The sequence below is a fragment of the Rhinichthys klamathensis genome, unplaced genomic scaffold (assembly GCF_029890125.1).
Source record: "Rhinichthys klamathensis goyatoka isolate OS25496 unplaced genomic scaffold, OSU_Roscu_1.1 h1tg000040l_1, whole genome shotgun sequence".
Lineage (NCBI taxonomy): Eukaryota > Metazoa > Chordata > Actinopteri > Cypriniformes > Leuciscidae > Rhinichthys > Rhinichthys klamathensis.
Window position 1 is genome coordinate 1,205,135 of NW_026606587.1, and position 22,487 is coordinate 1,227,621.

Genomic DNA, 22,487 nt, shown 5'->3' on the forward strand with positions numbered 1-22,487 from the left:
GTAGCATGCATTGTATGTGTGCCATAGCCATAAAGAAATATGTCTTTTGCATCTATGCTCTGTGTAGATTAAGATCATAAACTATATAAGCCCACATTTCAGTCATTTGTAATGATTACAATTAAACAAGTTCTGGTATTATGTGACCGAAAGGGAATTTTAACCATACCAGAATTTATACCACCTTGCTTTCAATATGGCGACATTTTGATTATATGACAGATAAATATTGATGGTTCCATGAAGAACCTTTAACATCCGTGGGACCTTTCCATTTGACAAAAGGTATAGAGAAATATTGGAAAAGGGATACTTAGTTTAATAAAATGTTCTTCACACTGAGAAAAAAAAAATGCTTCTATTAAGAACTGTTCACAAAATGGTTCTTAATGGAACCCATATTGGTTCTTCTATGGCATTGCTGCAAAAACTCCCTTTTAAAATCTTTATTTTTAAGAGGGTAGTGTTCATAAGTAGATACAACACAAAGTAATTGGAAGTAGTATGTATTTGTTTAAAGCTTGAGTAGTTTGTCTCATGAGAATTGTTATGTACTGTATATTGCTCCTACTTGGGTTGAAGATCCAAATGCAGCTTTATTGAGTGTAATCCATAATCATAATAGTCAATTCAATTCAATTCAAATTTATTTGTATAGCGCTTTTCACAATACACATTGTTTCAAAGCAGCTTTACAGAAAGTGCATTTCAGAAATGTACATAGAAAAATACAGTTAGTAATTCATGTATTAATTTAGGGCATAACATAACGCCGGTCGAGTCATCTCATCGCAGGTGTTGGGGCATCTGAAGTCTCTGTGAGAGACTGGATACAAACTGGAGCTGACGAACGCTATTTACCTATATAACAGCATAGGTAGAACAGCAGAAAAGCAGATGGGAAATAATTAGCATAGCTGCTGTTCATAATATTAATGCATTCGATCTATTCAACAGTGGTATAAAAGGTAAGCATTATGTGAATACTTGGCTAAAGAGATGCGTCTTTAATCTAGTTTTAAACTGGGACAGCGAGTCTGAGCCTCGAACAATATCAGGAAGGCTATTCCAGAGTTTAGGAGCTAAATGTGAGAACGCCCTCCCTCCTTTAGTGGACTTAGATATCCTTGGAATGACCAGAAGCCTCGAATTTAGTGATCTTAAAGAACGCGATGGATTGTAGGGCGATAGAAGGTCCATTAAATACACAGGTGCTAGACCATTTAGGGCTTTATTAGCAGTAGTAATACTTTGTAATTGATACGGAAATTAATAGGTAACCAGTGTAGAGATGATAAAATTGGTGTTATATGATCATATTTTCTTGACCTAGTAAGAACTATAGCTGCTGCATTTTCCACTAACTGTAGCTTGTTTATTGAGGATGCAGGACAACCAGCTAATAAAGCATTACAGTAATCTAGTCTCGAGGTCATGAATGCATGAACTAACTTTTCTGCATCAGAAACAGATAGCATCTTACGTAGCTTAGCAATGTTTCTAAGGTGGAAAAGGGCTGTTCTTGTAACATGAAATATGATTTTCAAAAGACAAGTTGCGGTCTAGTATAACACCCAGGTCGTTTACTGTAGTGGATAAAGAACCAGGAAATCCTTCTAAATTAAAGTTGTATTGTAAGAGGTTTTGTGGGTAGTTTTTTGGACCAATAAGTAATAGGCCTACCTCCGTTTTATCTGAATTTAATAGCAGGAAATTACACGTCATCCAGCATTTTATATCTTTGAGACACTCTGTCAATTTAGATGAGTTATGGTGTGTTCACACCGAACACGAATAGAGCGTCAAATACGCGTCTATCGTGTCTAGTTAGACGCTTGAACATTCGCTCAGTTCAAATTTTTCAACTTGCGCGGAAGACGATCGCGGCAAACGCGTCGCCCAATTCGTGTCATTCGCAACGCCCGGCGCGAATGATGCCTATTCGCGTCTTTGCATTGACTTTGTATGTAATCTACTCGCGCAAATAATTAAATTCGCGTTCGGTGTGAACAGACCATTAGTGTTTTCATCTGATCGTGACTCGTGATGAAATATATAATTGAGTGTCATCAGCATAACAGTGGAAATTAATTCCCTGTTTTCTTATAATATTACCAAGTGGCAGCATATATATTGAGAATAGCAGAGGGCCTAACACCGATCCTTGCGGCACTCCATAGTCTATACGTTATCTTCGAATTTTGACAAAATGATAACGGTCTGATAAGTAGGCCTGGCTACGATCTAAACCAGCTTGCCTGTCCCTGAACACCAGTGTAGTTTCGTAGTCGATCCAAGAGTATTTTATGATCTATTCTATAGTGTTGAACGCAGCGCTAAGATCGAGTAGAGAACTAGTATACAGCCTTGGTCAGAAGCTATTGGTCAGAAGCATTTGTAATTTTAACTAGCGCAGTTTCTGTGCTATGATGCGGTCTGAATCCTGACTGAAATTTTTCATAGATAGTGTTTTGATGATTGGAAAGGAATTTATAATTTGACTGGTCTTTAAAGGGTTGTGGCCACCAGGGGGCATCGATTAGAATGCAGACAAGATGTTCCGTTTAGGTGTTTTATTAAAATAAAAGTTTAATGTGTGTGGTTCTGAAAAACAGAGATACAGGCATAAATCAGTAAATGTAGACTCTCTATATAAATGTCAAAAAGTTATTACATGCATAGCAGGTATATAATAAACAAAAAACGATCAAGATATTAAATTATAGTTTTGTTATGTAAGACTTAAATGCAGTGTTATAATAAATGCTTATCACTAAGCAAATACAAACTTAGAAATGCAATAATACACTATATCCCTGGTCAAAGATTAATTTGCTGCACAGTAACTGCAACAATATACAACAGGCTAAATTCAGCTGAATATAATAATTATGAACTGCAGAGTTATTCCTTCAAATAAACAATGTTACACATTGTGCAAGAACAACAGACGTTATTTTCAATAGAGACACGTAAGGCTTGTAGAGCAACAGCGTTCTCAACAATTAAACACACAGACGGAGAAGCCCCGCCATTATACAAAAACAAGCACTAACGTACCACGACATTATTGTGAGGTAAAACTAACAACAAACATCAGTATACTTACTGGTAGTTGCACGCACACAATTCTAGGAACTTATAATAAGTACAGCAACACTATATTATACTCTCTATATCAATCAATATAGACTACAGTCTTTCAACAACAGCGCTCTTTCAAACTTTCCCGAAACTGAATGAAAGCTGTCTTCTTCCGCGGACCGCAGAGCGCAGTACCGCTCCTGATTGGCTGATTCCCAAGCAGCCAGTTTTATCTGCCTGAAGAAGTCATTCTTCGTCACAGCCGCCCCCAAATTTGTTATATTAAATTTGCCTCTCTAAGAAGGACTGACCGTATCAGTATCTGGTATGGCAGGCAGAGCTACAAGGCGAGCGACAGGCCTCGTGTAGAATTTGTCCTTGACCTTGACTACTGCAGTCCTGACTCTTCCATCAGTTCCTGGAATAACCTCAGTGACATGACCTAAAGGCCACTGCGCTCTTGGCAGCTGCGGGTCCACCACCATCACTATGGTTCCAGTTTGCAACTGTGCAGGGTCCTTGTGCCACTTGGAGCGAGTCTGAAGAGTTGGGAGGTAGTGTCGGACAAAGTAGGACCAAAACTGGTCAGCCAGCACCTGAGTATGTCTCCAGTGGCGACGACTCAGGAGCTCAGACTCAGCATAGACCGCCTGTGGTAAAGAGGGGTCGAGCCGCCCCATGAGGAGCAAGTTGGGGGTCACTGGGTCAGCATCAGCCACGTCTGTTGACACGTAACCCAGTGGTTTGGAGTTTAAAATCCCCTCCACTTCAATAAGTACTGTCCGTAGGACCTCTTCAGGGACAGTCTGTGACTGGATGGTGGCATACAGTGCAGCTTTAACAGACCTCACTTCCCTTTCCCAGACTCCTCCAAAGTGTGGGGCGCTTGGGGGGTTAAACTGAAACTTAATCTGGTGTTTAGCCAGATGCGCCTGGAGTATGGGGTGTAATGACCTGAAAGCCTCCTGGAGTTCTCTTTCACCTCCCTTAAAATTAGTGCCCTGGTCGGACCGGAGCTCTGCTGGCTTACCCCTTCGTGCAATGAAACGGCGGAGGGCCATCAGAAAGGAATCCGAGTCCATACTGGACAGAACATCCACGTGCACAGCGCGCGTCGTCAGGCATTTAAATAGTATGCCCCATCTCTTCTCGTGGCGACGGCCAACCTTCACTGTGAAAGGCCCGAAGCAGTCCATGCCCGTAGAGAAGAATGGGGGCTTCATCAGCTGTAGTCTGGACTGTGGGAGGTCTGCCATCTTGGGCACAACTGGAGAGGCTCTCCATCTCTGGCAATCCGGACAGGAGTGCTGGTGGCGCTTAACAGCTTCACGGCCATGCAAAATCCAGTATTTTCGCCGCAGCTCTGCAAAAAGGCGTTCTGATCCTGGATGGCGAAGGCTCTTGTCCATGTCCTGGATGATGAGCTGGGTCACTTTGTGCCGATGGTCCAGGACCACTGGATGAATAGAATCTGGCTCTAGCTGGTCGCTGCGGCGGAGCCTTCCTCCAACTCGGATAAGTCTCACAGTCTTATCATACTCTGGTGCTAGGGAGATCAGCCTACTGGTGGCAGCTACTGGCTTACCGGTGCTCAAGAGGCTGAGCTCCTCAGCGAAGCTTTCCTGCTGGGCTCGTCTCAATACTTCTCTCTCTGCTTCTTGGTAGTCATCAGCAGAAAGGCTGACGGGGTTCACTGATGAAACAGAGCTAGATTGTGCAACCGCCTCTATCAGCGCTCTGAACGAAGAAAACTGATCAGTATTTGGTAGCAGAGAAGTCTGTATGCTTGTAGTGAAACAGCAGGCAGGGAGTTTTCGCAGCTCATCAGAATTCTCTGTCACCTCTGTGGCTGGCTGTGTAGGCCAGACTTCAGGCGACTGTTGTAGGAAGGCAGGGCCCTGGCTCCATCTGTTCTTACCAGCCAGTTCCAGCAGTGTTTTTCCCTGCGTTATGTCATCAGTTGGGTTGTTGGCAGAATCCACATATCTCCAGGCCCGGATATCAGTCAGCTCCTGGATTTCAGCTACCCGTGTTCCCACGAATACCTTGTACCGACAGGAGTCGGACTGAAGCCATGTGAGTACTGTTGTGGAGTCTGTCCATAAGATAACATTGCGGATATTCACAGTCAGTTCTCTTTGGAGTAGTGCAGCTAGCTGTGCAGCTGTCAGGGCAGCACACAGTTCTAGTCTTGGTATTGATTGCTGCTTCTTCGGGGCTACTCTGGATCTAGCAGTCAGGAAAGACACTTCCACACGGCCGTGTGAGCTCTCCGTCCGCAAATAGGCCACTGAGCCATATGCCTTCTCTGACGCATCAGCAAAGATGTGTAGGTCTCTCTGGAGGTTTGAAGTGTTCATCTCAGGGCTCACATAGCAGCGAGGCAGTATAATCTGGGAGATATGCTGCAATTCTTCCTCCCACGTCAGCCATGGCTGCAGCACATCCTCAGGCAGTGACGGGTCATCCCAGTCTCTCTGCTTGTCCCACAAGTGCTGCACCAGGACCTTGGCACGCGTAGTGAAGGGGACTATAAATTCCAGAGGGTCGAACAGGCGTGCCAGGACTCTGTAAATGTTTTGCATGGTGGGTGTGGGTTGGTCCAGCATACGGTATTTATACCTTAAGGTGTCTGAATTACAGAGCCAGCGGAGTCCCAGTGCGAGCTCCTGTGGGTCAGTGCCTGACTCGTTGAGCCACAACTCACTACTCTCAGATCTTGCTTCTCTGGGCAGATGGCTGATGACCTCAGGGGTGTTACTGGCCCACTGGCGTAACTCAAATCCACCTGTAGCCAACAGTGAGGTCAGTTTGTCTACCAGGTGATGGGCTTCTTCCACAGATGGGAGGCTTTGCAGACAGTTGTCCACATAAAAGGATCGTTCTATCGACACTCGAACATCTTCACCTGGCTGACTGTGATCAAACACATATTTCTGCAGCGCATAAGTTGCACAGCAGGGGCTACATGTGGTGCCAAATGGAAGGACTTGCCATGTGTAGATGCTGGGTGGTTCCTCTGTCTTCAGGTCTCGCCACAGGAAGCGCAGCAAGGGCTTGTCCTCTGGGAGCAGCCTCACCTGGTGAAACATGCCTTTAATATCGCTGCTGACAGCAATTGCATGCTCTCTGAAGCGCAGCAGTACACCCAGTAGACTGGAACTTAAGGTGGGCCCAGGCAACAGCAGCTCATTGAGGTTGTTTCCCTTATACATGTAGGAACAGTTGAACACAATCCTGTTCTTTCCGTTATGGCTCACCATGTGATGTGGGATGAACCAGGACTCGGCTGCTTTGCTCAGCTCCTCTTCTGACGCTTTAACTGCATAGCCCGCCTTTTCCAGCTTTCTAATCTCTGCACAGTATGCAGCTGCTCTTTGCGGGTCTCGCAGCAGGCGCCTCTCTGTACTGCGGAGATTAGCTAACACAGCCTCCTTAGGTGCCTGAAGCTGTGGCATGTTCTTCATCCTGAGGAGGGGAGTAGCGTAGCGCTGAATTCCATCAACCTCTACTCTTGTGGTCTTCGCCTCCAGCAGGCGGACTGCCTCCTGATCCTGCCTGGAGCGTGTGACAAGTTTTTAACTCCTGTAGGGCAGAACATCCAGCTGCCACAATCTCTCGACACTCTGTAGAAGCTCGTTAGTGGGTGAGAGGGTGGAAACGTTCAGGCACTGTTGTGATGTTGCCTGCTGCTTGCTGTACCTGGTCGGCCCCTGAAGTGTCCAGCCCAACTTTGTCTTCACGGCGGCCGGTCCCCCGTGGGGTCCTAAACGCACAGGCTCCACTGGAGTGATCAAGTGGGTATAATCTGACCCAATTAACAGCAGGGGTTGCACTCTGTTAATCGTCTGGAGAGGGAGGCCTCTTAAATGTTTGTACTTCCTCTGAAGTGCCTTCATTGAATAAGTGTGCTCAGCCAGACCCAGTTGATCAGCAGTAAATGCTCTGTATATCTTGAAGGATTTCTTTGGATGGTCTACTGGGGAGATGGAGAACGACACTGCAGTTCCGTGCAGAACCCTGATGTCCTGTCGAACAGTTCTGAGGATCAGATTTTCCGGCTCACCAGTAAGCTTAAGGCTCTGCGCTGCTGCAGGGAGGAGAATGGTTCGCTCCGACCCATCGTCAAGGATGGCATATGTCTCCAAGGTGTGTTCACCGTTACGCAGAAGCACTTTGCTCACTTTCAATAGGACCTGGCTGCATCCAGCCCGCCTGTCCATGTACAGGACTTCATTAGTTGTACTGATGAGGCAGGATGTATCTTCAGCTGCAGGTTTTATATTCACGTCATGCAAAGCTTGCAGGTGTCTCCCCTTACACTTGTGACATGTAATTTTCAGGCGGCACTGTGCAGCCTGGTGTGTGCGACCACATCGCCAGCATCTTTTGTTGGTCTTGATCCACGCTGTTATCTGTTCCACTGTAAGCTGTGCAAAGTTTGCACACTTATCTAGGAAGTGTTGCGTGTTAGAGCAGTAAGGGCAGTATGCTGTCCTCTCTGGCTGCTTGGTGCTAGATAAGGCCTTCTCTACTGTCGGTGTGCTCTCATGTCGGTCTGTGGTGTGCATGATGTTGGTGCTCTTACCACTCTTAGCATCGCGGCGGCGCTCTGTCCTGGGTCCTGCTCTGTTCTTGTTTTCACCGATTAGAGGCTCATACACCGTCTCTTGCATCTTCAGCTCGTAGTCAAGCCAGTCAGAAAAGTGCAATAGGCTTGGGATTGTAACACGCATTGGGTACAGAAACCTCTTAAATTCAGCCCGTATATCATGAGGCAGTTTGGACAGCAGCCGTGTCACATGTGAACCACAGTGAAGCTCAGTCTTTCCATTGTCCCCAAGCTGGTCTAACATTGCGACGAGTGCTCTCACTTTCAGGGCGAATCGCTTAAACCCACTGAAGTCATCACGTGCAATATTAGGCGCCTCCATTAGATCAGCTATTTTTCTGAGAGCTAGCTGGTGAGGCTGTCCATAATGATCAATTAGGCTTGTCATAGTGTCAGTGTAGGGCTGCAGTGAGTTAGTGTATGAGTCCGCTATTAGAAGTGCCTCCTCATACTTTAAGTGGTCCACCAGGATCTGGTATTTAAAGCGCTCCGTAGCGTCCACAGGCAGTAGGTTTTCCAGAGCGACCTTAAGCCTGGCGAACTCTCTCGGATCTCCTTTGGTGAATGCAGGGATTGTAGGTTTAGGCCCGCGGTACACTGTCTCATGGTGGTGGAAGGGTACACAGTACTCTGGTGTCTGTACCCCGGGCACTGGAGGAGGGGGCTCAGGGTGACTGGGATACTCCTGCTGATGTGTCATCTTAATGTCTCTCAGTGCTGTTATGAGCTCTGCCATAAGATCCTGTGATGGTGGCTGATAAACGTTGTCTACTGCTGGGGGTGGTGGCGGTGGCCAGTCGTCATCATCCGGAGGCAGAGTGTGACCACCAGCTTGCACAGGTGGTGGAATTGGCGTGGTTTGGTACGCACCGCCATCCTGCTCTATGTTATGCTGCTGTTGGGGGGGGGGGGGGGGGGGGGGGGGGGGGCTGGTGTAGGGAAGGGAGAAAAGGCTGTCTGTCGCAGTGCTGGTAGGTCTGGAAGGGAAGTGCGGGCGTCAAGTCGCCTGTGCATGTCCATTACCTGTTGCTGCAGCCTTTGATTATCTTCCCTCAGCTTATACAGAGCTTCAAGGACCTCAGGTGCTGTTTCTGGGGCAGGCCTCGATCGATCAAAGGCAGGTGTACTCTGAAAGAGGGGTTCTGTATACTCAAACTGGCGTGGATAGGCAGCTTCCGCTCCCCGCATGACACTTCCGTCCTCATGCAGCAATGGTGGTGTGAGAGGCGTCATCCTGGCGTGTCTCTCTGGAAATCTCACCATGCTGTCGTAGGGCCGCTGTGGCTCTGAAACGTTAGCCGCTTGATGAAGTGAACGAGAGGACGGCTGCAATGCTTGAAGGGGGATGTCATAATCTTCCATCCATGCCGGCCGCCGGCTCTCTCGGCGGGGTCGGGCATCTACTGGGCGTGTATACTGATCCGAGAACATCTCTAAACAATCCCACGGTGACCACGCGACTCTGGCTCGAAGGACCAAATGTTTTGATGATTGGAAAGGACTGTATAATTTGACTGGTCTTTAAAGGGTTGTGGCCACCAGGGGGCATCGATTAGAATGCAGACAAGATGTTCCGTTTAGGTGTTTTATTAAAATAAAAGTTTAATGTGTGTGGTTCTGAAAAACAGAGATACAGGCATAAATCAGTAAATGTAGACTCTCTATATAAATGTCAAAAAGTTATTACATGCATAGCAGGTATATAATAAACAAAAAACGATCAAGATATTAAATTATAGTTTTGTTATGTAAGACTTAAATGCAGTGTTATAATAAATGCTTATCACTAAGCAAATACAAACTTAGAAATGCAATAATACACTATATCCCTGGTCAAAGATTAATTTGCTGCACAGTAACTGCAACAATATACAACAGGCTAAATTCAGCTGAATATAATAATTATGAACTGCAGAGTTATTCCTTCAAATAAACAATGTTACACATTGTGCAAGAACAACAGACGTTATTTTCAATAGAGACACGTAAGGCTTGTAGAGCAACAGCGTTCTCAACAATTAAACACACAGACGGAGAAGCCCCGCCATTATACAAAAACAAGCACTAACGTACCACGACATTATTGTGAGGTAAAACTAGACTTGTAGTCGAGACCGCCTAAACCGAGACCAAGACACTACCAAGACCAGATGGTATCGAGACCAAGACAAGACCAAGACCAAGACCAAGACAGACCAAGTCGAGACCAAGACCAAGTCGAGACTAAGACCGAGACCAAGTCGAGACCGGAGGGGAAAAAAACATTAGTGTTGAAGCTAAGCAATAACTTGTCAAATGTTGTTTTGCATTTGCCTGCCTATCTCTGCTGATTTCGAAGTCTCCAAATGAATCCATTCTGCAACTTTTAAATACATAATTATATTTTTAAAAACGAAATTATAGGCTTAAGTGCAGGATCCGAAAGTTGGTCGTTTTTGTCGCTATGGTTACACACTAGGGGTGGAACGGTACACAGAAGTCACGGTTCGGTTCATACCTCGGTTCAGACATCACGGTTCGGTACGATTTCGGTACAATGGAGGGAAAAGCAAAACAAAAATGCAGAAGGCATTGTATTTTTTAAATAAGTTTTATTATATAAAGGCATAGAACCAGTTTATTTGTAGTGCACTGACAATAGTTTTATATAATTAGTTTATTAATTATTTTAATGAAAAGACAAAAAGACCTTGCGATATGTTTGGTAATTGTACCTGAATTAATTTAAAATTAATTTGCTATATTTCAGATCAATATATTTGTTTTCCTTAATTTTAATTAACATTATTAATTAACGATGTAACATTATTCTCATCTGAATTATAAATAATTGATTTTTGTTAAAATAATACTACCATTAAAAACACATTCGATTTTCTTTTTTAATCAATGTAGAATGTGTGAGATTAGTGCTCCGAGGACAAGAAATGGAAACCAATGCAATATGACGAATGTCCAAAAGATGGGACCCACAGACTGTTTTGAAATGGAGTCGGATAAATATGTTTTTCTTTTAAAACAGTGTGTGTGTGTGTGTGTGTGTGTGTGTGTGTGTGTGTGTGTGTGTGTGTGTGTGTGTGTGTGTGTGTGTGTGTGTGTGTGTGTGTGTGTGTTTGTGTGTTTGTGTGTGTGTGCGTGTGTGTGTGTGTGTGTGTGTGCAGGGCCGTAGCTAGAGGATTCGGGGCCCCCTGAAAAAATATTGATGTGGGCCCCCACCACCCTCCACCAATATCATATACTGTACAATAGATGAACATGGAGGCCCACATAACAGAAGATGGTGATGTTGTTGTAAAACCTTTATTTTAAAAGTTAAATGTTTATATAAAAATTACAGCTAATAAAAAAGCATGAAATTGTTAAATAATAATAAAACCAATTTTTAAAAAGTAATACATTTTTTTCCCCATCAGTCTGTTATAATTCATAAATCAAAAAGTAAACATTTAAAAACTTGACAAGAATGCAGTCTAATTAAAAAAATAAAAGCATTCATTGTCTTATTTTTTAATAAATATAATATGGAACTGGTAATATTATTAAATAAAGCGAATACATTTATTCATCCAAGTGCAGAGTGTTGTCTTCGTGTTTTCTCGATGTTTTAAATATCATCAGCCGGCAGGTCAGATGCATAATGCAATGCGTCGTGACTCGTGTAATTTTTTTAAAACTCTAGTTACAGTACTGTAAAAAGACAGGAATTTAGATCACGTAATCATTCGGTCGATTGCGGCGCGCACCGATAATAAAAAATGACTGTACACGGCAGACTGTAGACGGAAGTTTTCTAATTCCCAGCGAAATAACAATATATAACCGGTCTTTAAGAACGTCTTGATCGACTGGGATACAACCACTCTCCTTGCCTCCCTCTCCGTCTTTTCCTGGCATTTCTGGTTCCCTGATTTGTTTTCTTTTCCCAGACATTTTTCAGTCAGTCAGTCTCCTGCTCTTCCACCAACTTCATCGTTAACTTCAGGCTGCCGCCTCAACTCTGATTGGTTCTGTTCACGAGCTGGGGCGGGACTTACAATTTTATTGGGTCCATCTGATGTTTGTCACTGACTCTGACTGAATAATTAATACATACTTTAGGTCGGACTAAACCATTTTTATGGAGGTAAGAGAAGCAGATATTTGGAAAAATATTTACCCAAATTGCACGTTTTTGTGGTTTTCATTTAAATCTCAGGCATACAACTAATATAAATATTAGAATTATTCATACTACAGGGGGCTAAATAGTATAACTGCTGGATTATAATTGTCACCACCTTTCACCCCACTAGCGACGGCCCTGTGTGTGTGTGTGTGTGTGTGTGTGTGTGTGTGTGTGTGTGTGTGTGTGTGTGTGTGTGTGATTTTGGTTGAGTGACAGTTGTAGGTTACAGTTTGACAAGAGTTTACATAATGACAAAAGCACAATGTTGTGTTTTATTGCGAGTGTACACAAAAATAAGTAGGCTAGGCTAAACACTTTGCAGGTTTAATGATCTGAATGAACAAAATTACGGAGTATGTTTTTTTTTATGTTTCCACTGTTCGGTCGCGCGCGCCTCTCTCTCTCTGTCTCACACACACACACACACACACACACACACACACACAGTTCGATCTCGCCTCTCTCTCGCGCGCGCGCGCGCACACACACACACACACACACACACAGACACAGTCCAGCATTGCAATCTTGACATCGCAGCCTTCATTATGCGGTCACACCAAACACGAATAGAGCGTCAAATTCGCGTCTAGTTCGACGCTAGCCCAAAGCGAATAGGACGCGCGTATAAAGCCAACGTTTGAAGTGAACGCACGTTCAGAGCTAAGCCGATGGTACAGATTATGTGTCCCCAAAGAACCCGCGTATCTAACGGTAGTTCCGCATTACATTAATTTGCACGCGAGTTTTATTTATTTTTATACCGTGTATTCTCCGTGTAAATTCGTGCACCGAACCGTGACGCCCGTACCGTTTCGGTTCGATACGAATACATGTACCGTTCCACCCCTACTGCTTAGTGACTCCTACTTCAAACCTGCTTATCCGGTCGCAAGAAATACTGTATGTATCATTATAATATTTCGCACAAATTTAGATAGGTCTATTTTTTCTCCACCAGCAATAGTTCAAGCAAAGCCTCTAAATTAACGTCGGCATGAGACAGAAGTTAAGATAGTGTTTTCTTTTCTATCGTGAAGTATATCTGAGTGAAATGTCATCTCCAACAAGAAAAAATGTAGGGCGGGACTAGATTTGTCCATCAGGAACTGATTGGATCATTGTGGTTTGCTATTGCTGTGATGTCATGTGAGTGACAGGTTGGCCTTGCGCCACTTAACATGTCATCAGAGAAGAGAAAGATGTTGACGCAAGAGGGTAATGATGTGCACTGATAAATAATTTATAATAAATACTGCAAATTCCAAAAATGAATCATTGTTGAACAAATCGGTTGAGTCAATGAATGAATGACTCACTTACATGTTCCTGAATGAATCAGTATTCTTGAACAAATCAGTTGATTTAATGGCTCACTCATAATGCATGATCCTGGAACATTTACATTTACATTTATGCATTTGGCAGACGCTTTTATCCAAAGCGACTTACTGTAACGGAGCAGGCTCCCGCACCACCTCCTCTTCACCACCGGAGGGAACCGTCTCCGGAATATTAACTTTACCCATCGAACTCCAATTCCCATCATGCCTCATACCTGGGACTGATTGCACTCACACCTGCACCTCATTCACACACACTCATATAAGCCTCATTCACACACTCATTCAGTGCGAAGTCTTGATCTGCCCCGGCCATCATTTCTGAGCGTTATTTCCCGAGTTTTGATTCCTGTGTTTGATCTTGGATTGTTTATCGTTGCTGACCCTTCTCTGCCTGCCCTGACCCCGGACTGTTTACTGGACTCTGATTCTTCTCTGCCTGCCTCGACCCTTTGCCTGTTTACCTGGTTTGTCTCAGCCTTGCCTTCTCTGTTCTGTTTGCCACTGTTGGACCCTGCCTGTTTTGATTATTCTAATAAATGCTGCAAATGGATCCTCCTGACTCCGCCTCATCACAACAGAAGACTTCGCCAACACTCGATCCAGCAGCAGTCATGCAGCTCGCCACTGAGGTGTCTGCTCAAGCTTCCCAGTTATCCTTGCATCACCATCAGCTGAGCCGACTCACTTCTCTCACCGAGGATCTGGTTCAATCACTGCAAAGCTTGCGAATATCAACCTTCAGCGCGCCCGCTGAACATTCACAAGGTGCATCTTCCCACGCTGTCAACACTTCCGGCCACCCTCGTCTTGCTTTCCCTGAGAAATTTGACGGCAACCCAACCAAATGCAAGGGTTTTCTGCTACAGTGCATGCTTTACCTCGATCAGCAACCATCATTCTACCCCAATGATGCTGGACGTATTGCATTCGTTGTTCACTACTCACCGGAAAGGCATTAGAATGGGCTACGGCAGTTTGGAGACCCGATGGTTCTGCATTTCCCTCATTCATGGGGTTTCTGCAGCAATTCCGTGATGTCTTTGAACACTCCACTGCAAAAGGGAATCCGGGAGAACAGTTGTTAACTCTCTCTCAAGGACGAAACACCGCTGCCGAGTATGCTCTCACTTTTCGCACTGTCGCGGCTCAAACCAACTGGGTCGAGGATACTCTTAAAACACTCTTCAGGAAGGGACTAATAGTCGAGTTACAGTCTGAGTTGGCCTGCTGAGATGAGGGCAGGAACCTGAATGAATTCATTGATCTCGCCATCCAGGTTGATAATCTGATGCGTTCTCGCCGCCACCCTAGAGCCCCACCACGATACACACACGAAGCCGCCACGGCACCCGAGCCCATGCAACTGGGGTTCACCCATCTCTCTCCAGAGGAAGTAGAACGCCGCCAGCAAAACCGCCTCTGCCTGTACTGTGGTCGGCCAGGCCACATGAGAATCGATTGTCCCATTCGCCCTGCCAATAGGACCCAAGCGGTGAGTAACAAAGAGAATCAATGTACATCCAACCTCTTACTACCCATTCGTTTGTCCGTCCGGGACCAAAGCATTTCAACCACTGCTATGATCGATTCAGGAGCTGCGGGGAACTTCATTCCCACGAATTCGCTTCTTTACATCAGCTAAAATTGAACCCCTGTTCTTCTTCTTTGACAGTGGAGGCGCTAGACGGACGCCCCATCGGAGGGGGAAGAATTCACCGGGTAACCGAAGAGATCACAATGCACATCGGGGCCCTGCACTCTGAGAAAATTCAATTCTACGTCATTCAAGCTCCACATCATAGGATAATACTCGGTCTGCCTTGGTTACGCATCCACAATCCACAAATTTCTTGGAGAGAGGGTCAAATCACTCAATGGGATGTCACATGTCACGAACACTGCCTGAATAGGATCACTCAAGTTCCTCAACCCATCTCAACTAACCCCACTTCTGATCAACAAGAGATAAAACTCCCTCCAGAATACGCAGATCTAACTGAAGCCTTCAGCAAGAGGAAAGCATCACAACTTCCTGAACATCGCTCCATTGACTGTGCCATCGAACTCATGCCCGGAGCCGTTCCACCTAAAGGTCGAATTTTTCCCTTATCTCTGCCTGAATCTGAAGCCATGAAGCAGTACATTGAGGAGGAATTAGCCAAAGGTTTCATTAGACCCTCAACATCTCCAGCATCAGCAGGTTTATTCTTTGTTAAGAAAAAGGATGGAGGGTTGAGACCCTGTATTGACTATCGTGAACTCAATGAGGTGACTGTTAAGTTCCGCTATCCCTTACCTCTTGTTCCAGCCGCTCTCGAACAACTCCGCCAGGCCAAATATTACACCAAATTGGACCTTCGCAATGCCTATAACCTCATTCGCATTCGGGAGGGAGATGAATGAAAACGGCGTTTTCAACCAGCAGTGGTCACTATGAATATTTGGTTATGCCGTTCGGCCTGTCTAACAGTCCTTCTGTCTTTCAGTCGTTCATGAATGATGTTTTTCGGGACATGTTGGATAGATGGGTGATCGTATACATCGACGACATTCTAATTTTCTCGAATTCCCTAGAAGAACACATTCAACACGTCAGAATGGTCCTGAAACGTCTACTGCAGTACCAACTCTACGCCAAAGCAGAGAAATGTGAGTTTCATCAAACCAGCACGTCTTTTCTTGGGTATATAATCAGTCAGGAGGGAGTGGCTATGGACGACAAAAAAGTCAAAGCAGTGTTGGACTGGCCCTTACCCCAAACCGTCAAAGAATTGCAACGCTTCCTGGGCTTTGCCAACTTCTACAGACGTTTCGTCCGAAACTTCAGTACTGTAGCCGCTCCTCTCACCGCCATGACCAAACGCCACACCAACCGGCTGCAGTGGACCTCAGAAGCAAATCAAGCATTCAACAGACTCAAAGCCCTGTTCACTTCTGCTCCCATTCTCCGACACCCAGACCCAGTGCTTCAATTCATCGTGGAGGTGGATGCCTCCAACACAGGAGTGGGGGGCATTCTCTCACAACGCCAAGATGATCCGGAAAAAATGTTCCCATGTGCTTTCTTCTCCAGGAAATTGTCTCCAGCGGAGCAAAACTACGATGTAGGAAACCGTGAATTGTTGGCCATGAAACTCGCTCTCGAGGAATGGCGACACTGGCTGGAGGGAGCAACCCAACCCTTCATTATCCTTACCGACCACAAGAACCTTGAATACCTTCGGTCAGCCAAAGAACCCCCGTCAGGCCAGGTGGGCCTTGTTCTTCACTAGATTTCAGTTTACTGTCTCCTATCGTCCAGGGTCCAAGAACATTAAAGCTGATGCTCTCTCCCGCCAGACGGAAGAATCCGCTCAACTCCCTGTCACAGATAACATTATCCCAGAAAAACTCCTAGTGGCTCCGGTACAGTGGGATATTATAACAGAAATCGAGCAGTTCAACAGTCAAACAGAACCTCCAACCGAGTGTCCTGAGGGTCGCTTATTCGTTCCAGAACCTTTGCACTCACAGAACAGATACACTCCACACCCAGTTCTGGACATCCCGGCATAACAGCGACCACCCATCTGCTCCGGAACCGCTTCTGGTGGCCAACTTTACAGTCTGATACGACCCGACACATCCAGAACTGCAGAACTTGTAACACATCCAAATCCTCCCGACAACTGCCAGCCGGACTCTTAAATCCACTCCCCATACCGCAACGCCCCTGGTCTCATATAGCCATCGACTTCATCACAGATTTACCCAATTCACAAGGTCACACTGTCATACTCACCATTGTGGATCGTTTCTCCAAAGCTTGCAGATTAATTCCTCTTCACAAACTTCCTACGGCTCTAGAAACTGCTGAACATCTTTGCAACCAGGTTTTTTGCTTCTATGGCCTCCCCGAAGACATCGTCTCTGACCGAGGACCTCAGTTCACCTCCAGGTTATGGACATCTTTCTTCAAACACCTCAACGTCAACATCAGCCTCACTTCCGGTTATCACCCCCAATCCAACGGACAAACTGAACGTCTCAACCAAGATGTAATTCGTTTCCTACGATCCTACTGTCAACAACATCAAGCTGAGTGGAGCAGGTATCTATTCTGGGCCGAATACGCTCAGAATTCCCTCATCAAACCCGCCACTGGAATCACCCCATTCAAATGCATCCTGGGCTTCCAACCCCCACTCTTCCCATGGTCTGGTGAACCCACTGATTTACCCTCTGTCACCGAATGGCTACAACGGAGCGAAGAGGTCTGGGATCAAGCACACACTCACCTACTTCACGCCGTCAGACGCCAAGAACTCCAGGCTAATCGTCATCGCCGCACTGCTCCAGAGTATCAACCTGGCCAATGGGTTTGGCTCTCAACCAGGGACCTCAGACTTCGACTTCCATGTCGCAAACTCAGTCCCAGGTATGTTGGTCCGTTTCAAATTGTTAAACAAATTTCTCCAGTATCATTTCGATTAGACCTGCCCGCTAATTACCGTATTTCTCCTACATTCCATGTATCACTCCTGAAACCTGCCGGTGGTCTGAGAGGAGAGTCGGAGGAGGGAGTCACAGGCCCAAACCCCCCATCCATCCTGGTCGACGGCGAGGAGGCTTATCGTGTGCACGAGTTGCTCGACTCCAGGCGCCGGGGTAACGTCCTCCAGTATCTGGTTGACTGGGAGGGGTTCGGTCCGGAGGAGCGATCCTGGGTCAACTCCGGAGACATCCTAGACCCCACACTCACGGAGGAGTTTCATCGGATGCACCCGGAAAAACCGGCCCCTCGACCCCGTGGGAGACCCCGGCGTCATTTGCCTCCTCGCTTCAGGAGCCGCTCGCAGGGGGGGGGGGGCTCTGTAACGGAGCAGGCTCCCGCACCACCTCCTCTTCACCACAGGAGGGAACCGTCTCCGGAATATTAACTTTACCCATCGAACTCCAATTCCCATCATGCCTCATACCTGGGACTGATTGCACTCACACCTGCACCTCATTCACACACACTCATATAAGCCTCATTCACACACTCATTCAGTGCGAAGTCTTGATCTGCCCCGGCCATCATTTCTGAGCATTATTTCCCGAGTTTTGATTCCTGTGTTTGATCTTGGATTGTTTATCGTTGCTGACCCTTCTCTGCCTGCCCTGACCCCGGACTGTTTACTGGACTCTGATTCTTCTCTGCCTGCCTCGACCCTTTGCCTGTTTACCTGGTTTGTCTCAGCCTTGCCTTCTCTGTTCTGTTTGCCACTGTTGGACCCTGCCTGTTTTGATTATTCTAATAAATGCTGCAAATGGATCCTCCTGACTCCGCCTCATCACAACACTTACATTGCATTTCAAGGTACACATTTACATTCTTATCATTTCTTGTTTTAACAGAACATGTTTTTACCTCTGCCATTATGATAGTACACCTTTACTGGCCTATAACTGCACCTCTAATACATAGACTATCAGTCTCTCTGGAACAAACACAGACAAACAGATGATGATACAAACAGTGGAAAGTCCCAGAACTATAACTGTTGTGTACATTTACATTTATAACCTTACTAAAATATAAGGCTGAGGTTGTGTGATAGCATTAACTGATTGTAAACAATAGATAAATATGAAACTGTGTTCCAAGGCACTCGAATAATGTTGAAAAAGTTAAAAAGCCTTTACTTCATCATGGTTTTATCATTTTAAAACTGGTGAGAAGTACACACCAAAGTGTTGCGGCTTACAAGCCTTCGTCGACAATCTCAAGTTCATTTTGAGCAGCAGTTAATTAGTCATAGAACAATCACCTGGCCGCGCTGTGCAAGGCAACCTGAAGAGAGAAAGTTCAAAGAATACGTAGAGAACATGTCTCACACAATATAAAGTTAACTCAAACCCAATATAATACTGGTGTAGGAGAGAGAAGAAAAAATGGATATTTATATACAATTCAACAAAATCATATTTCTGAACAATATCATATTTCTGGAAAAAAAAAATATCTATATATATATATATATATATATATATATATATATATATTATTTTACTTCAAAAAAATACACGGCAAAAAACACAAATCAATAATGTGCCTAATTCAAAGTAACATTTAGTATTTTTTAATTCCAAAACAACATATGTTTTTACATTGCTTTAACTCATCCAAAATAAGTAACTTTATAAAAGATTACATTCATTTTTTAAAGTCAGTTTAATGCAATTTAAGTAGAAATGACTTAATTTAAGGCAGCAACTTTTCTTTTTTTTTTTTTTCATTGAGTTGACTTTAAGAGTTATTTTTTTTACCCATTTAAGTACGATTTAATGCATATGTAATTTTAAAACTATTGTCTTTGAAACATGGTTAAAGTGTACAGCCAAATGTACAGAAACTAAAATGTATTTTAAGGTCATGTCCATTAAAACTTCCATGTATTTAAATTTGTAATTACTCATTTGTAATAAAGTTGCAGTTAATAGTAAATTATATATTGTAATAAATATATTCACTTTAAATGTAACATTGAAAACACACTAAAGTTAACTAATCAAGTAGGCTACTTCCATGTGCTTTAGTTTAGTAGCCTATATTAGTCAGCAAAAGATCATTAAAACATAATGATTTAAAATGTACTTTAAAGGGGTCATATAATGCCATTTTTGTACAAACTAGTATGATTCTTTAGGGTCTAAATTAAAAGTTTGTAATATACTTTAATTAAAAATTCTCATTAGTATGGTAAGAAAACACTTATTTTACCTGGTCAAAAACAGCTCTGTTTTCAGCACGCCGTTTCAGTGCATATGCCTTTAAATGATAATGAGCTTTGCTCACCCCGCCCCTCTGTTCTGTGCATACACCGTTTGTAACACAATAACACAATAACCATAACGCGTTGTTCAGTATAAACGTGGGATTATGAATTATATTGAGAACATCATACAAAACATGCCGTAATGTACCCTGAGTGTAAACCTTAGACGCATTCATTGTGAAGCGTGCAGCTAGCGATTTGCAAAGATTAATATAAATATTAATATAAAGTTTAATAAAACGTTACACTCACTTCAGTTGTTCTAGAGGTGCAGCAGGAACACGAATAGCTGGTACCGATCCTTTTTTCATGAGCAGCTTCTTAGCAAAACCAGCTTTATACTGACCCTCGTTTATAAAGCAGTCTGGTGAGAAATGATTCGCGCAAACATGAAAGCATTGACGTTGCTCGTGGGGAATATTCCCTTCGAAAACAAACTCAGCCACTGCGTCTTCAGCGGTTTGGATTTAGGAACATTAAAATGACTGCTGTGTTCGTTGTTACACCCAAGAACAGAACACCACAATCGCTTAGACGCCATTCTGCTCATAGACAGTGCTCCAGCATATCAACAATGACCGCGCCGGTCCGTGCGGACTATGATTGACAGCTCCCTCACGAGCAAGGGCGGGTCTGTGTTGAAACGATGCTGTCAATCAACAATCGTGGGAGGGGCTTCCGAGCGTGTGACGTCACAAAATCGAACGGCTCAATTTGAGGCAGGGAAAACATAGGAGATTAAAACAAAAACACTGGATGGATTTTTATCATTTTATGATGGTTGTGTACAGGCACTGCCAACACACATTTCAGTACAATCAACTTGTAAAAGTGCATGTACCATTATATGACCCCTTTAAGGTAAACTTTTCATTTCACATTATTACAAAGTGCACTTTTTAAATGTACTTAAGCATAAGAAACATGTTCATTGAAGTGTACTCTCTTAAGTGAACTTTTATTTCATTATTGTATTATCTGTACATAAAACACGTATGAGAATTTCTGTAAACTACAAGTGCACAATTGAGCACACTTCTTTTTCACAAGGGTTACCGCTCTCTTTCTCTCTTTCAGCCAGTAATGACGACTGTGATATGTTCGTCTGCCAGTGTGACAAGGCAGCGGCGGAGTGTTTCTCTCAATCCCCCTATAACGCCTCCAATATTCATCTGCCCTCGAGTGTTTGCAGTTCAGATCAGCAGCTTTATCACTGCTCTTGTTGCATTCATGGTCACTCTCACAATCCTTTACGGCAACAAAATAGGCTGCAATCAGTGAAATGTGCATGCATATATAACAATGACAACATTATTGTTATTTGGTCAAATAATCTTTTGTGTGCTGACAGCTGGTTTGCATGAAGGCTACTCAAGCGTTTCGCAACTTTTTCCAGGGCTTTATGAAAGTCTCATACTTTTTCGAGAAAAAAAGGAATTCTTGTACCAGCTGTTCAAATTGCCAACACATGCTCATGTTCCCAAAGAACAAAACACACACACACACACACACACACTCAAAAACAAACAAACACACACACACACACATTACATACACAAGTGTAAATAAACACAATTAACTTGCACAAAGCTGTAAAGATCTCAACAACAAACTGTATGTTCGTGCTTTTGTGTGCATGCGTGAATGCATATACTGTATTACAGTTTTTTTACAATCACTTTGCTACTATTTTCAGAACCTTGATGTCATTTTTCAAAACTCTAGACACAAAACTCAAAACGGTTATCACTTGTAACACAGGCTGTCTAATGTTCAAAACATTGCATTGTGCATTCACATCTTTAAAGAAATCTTGCACTTGCACAATCATTGGTTCAAAAAACAAATTTACTGTGAAATACCATTGAAACATAACTATAGATCACCCACACACAAGCAACCGATAGTTTCACTGTGTCATTGTTCGTACAATCATTAAATATTGTAGAACACAATAGGTGATCCAGGTTTCATTATGGTCTACATGTACAGTAAATACATCTCTGTGAAAGCACTGTAGTAGAGAGAATACACACAGAGTGGAATCACTGAACAAAGTGTGTAAAATATTGATGCAAAACACTACAGTACAATCACAACATAGGTTTATTGGAATCAAAGCAAAAATATTAAATATTAGGCTACATCCATGGATATTGTAGTCTAATTGGTTCATGCTCCACGCTAATTGGTGACAATAAATCTCGTTATCTTGAAACTGTCATGATTTACTGTAAACATTGTGTGTGTGTTTCCATACATATCCATTAAGAGTAATGCAACAGTTACTTATCATTTTGAAGAGTTGATCATTGTAAGGAAATGAATAGACACTCATTTGAAATGTAATGTGTGAATTGCCTTTAGAAATAGAAGTACTGTGATGATAAGTTGTGTCATATTGAACAGGTGATTTTTGTTGAATGAACAAATGATCTAAGTTTTATATGTATTGTAACCAAGCAATTGAGAAAAGGGTT

At 43.8% G+C, this 22,487-nt stretch overlaps 1 protein-coding gene across 1 annotated transcript in view; it reads left to right on the top strand.

Moving 5' to 3' along the window:
- Nucleotides 1–22,487, top strand: part of LOC130081856 (cytochrome c oxidase subunit 6A, mitochondrial) — a 297,336-nt gene that overhangs the window by 257,126 nt on the left and 17,723 nt on the right. The window lies entirely within an intron of this gene.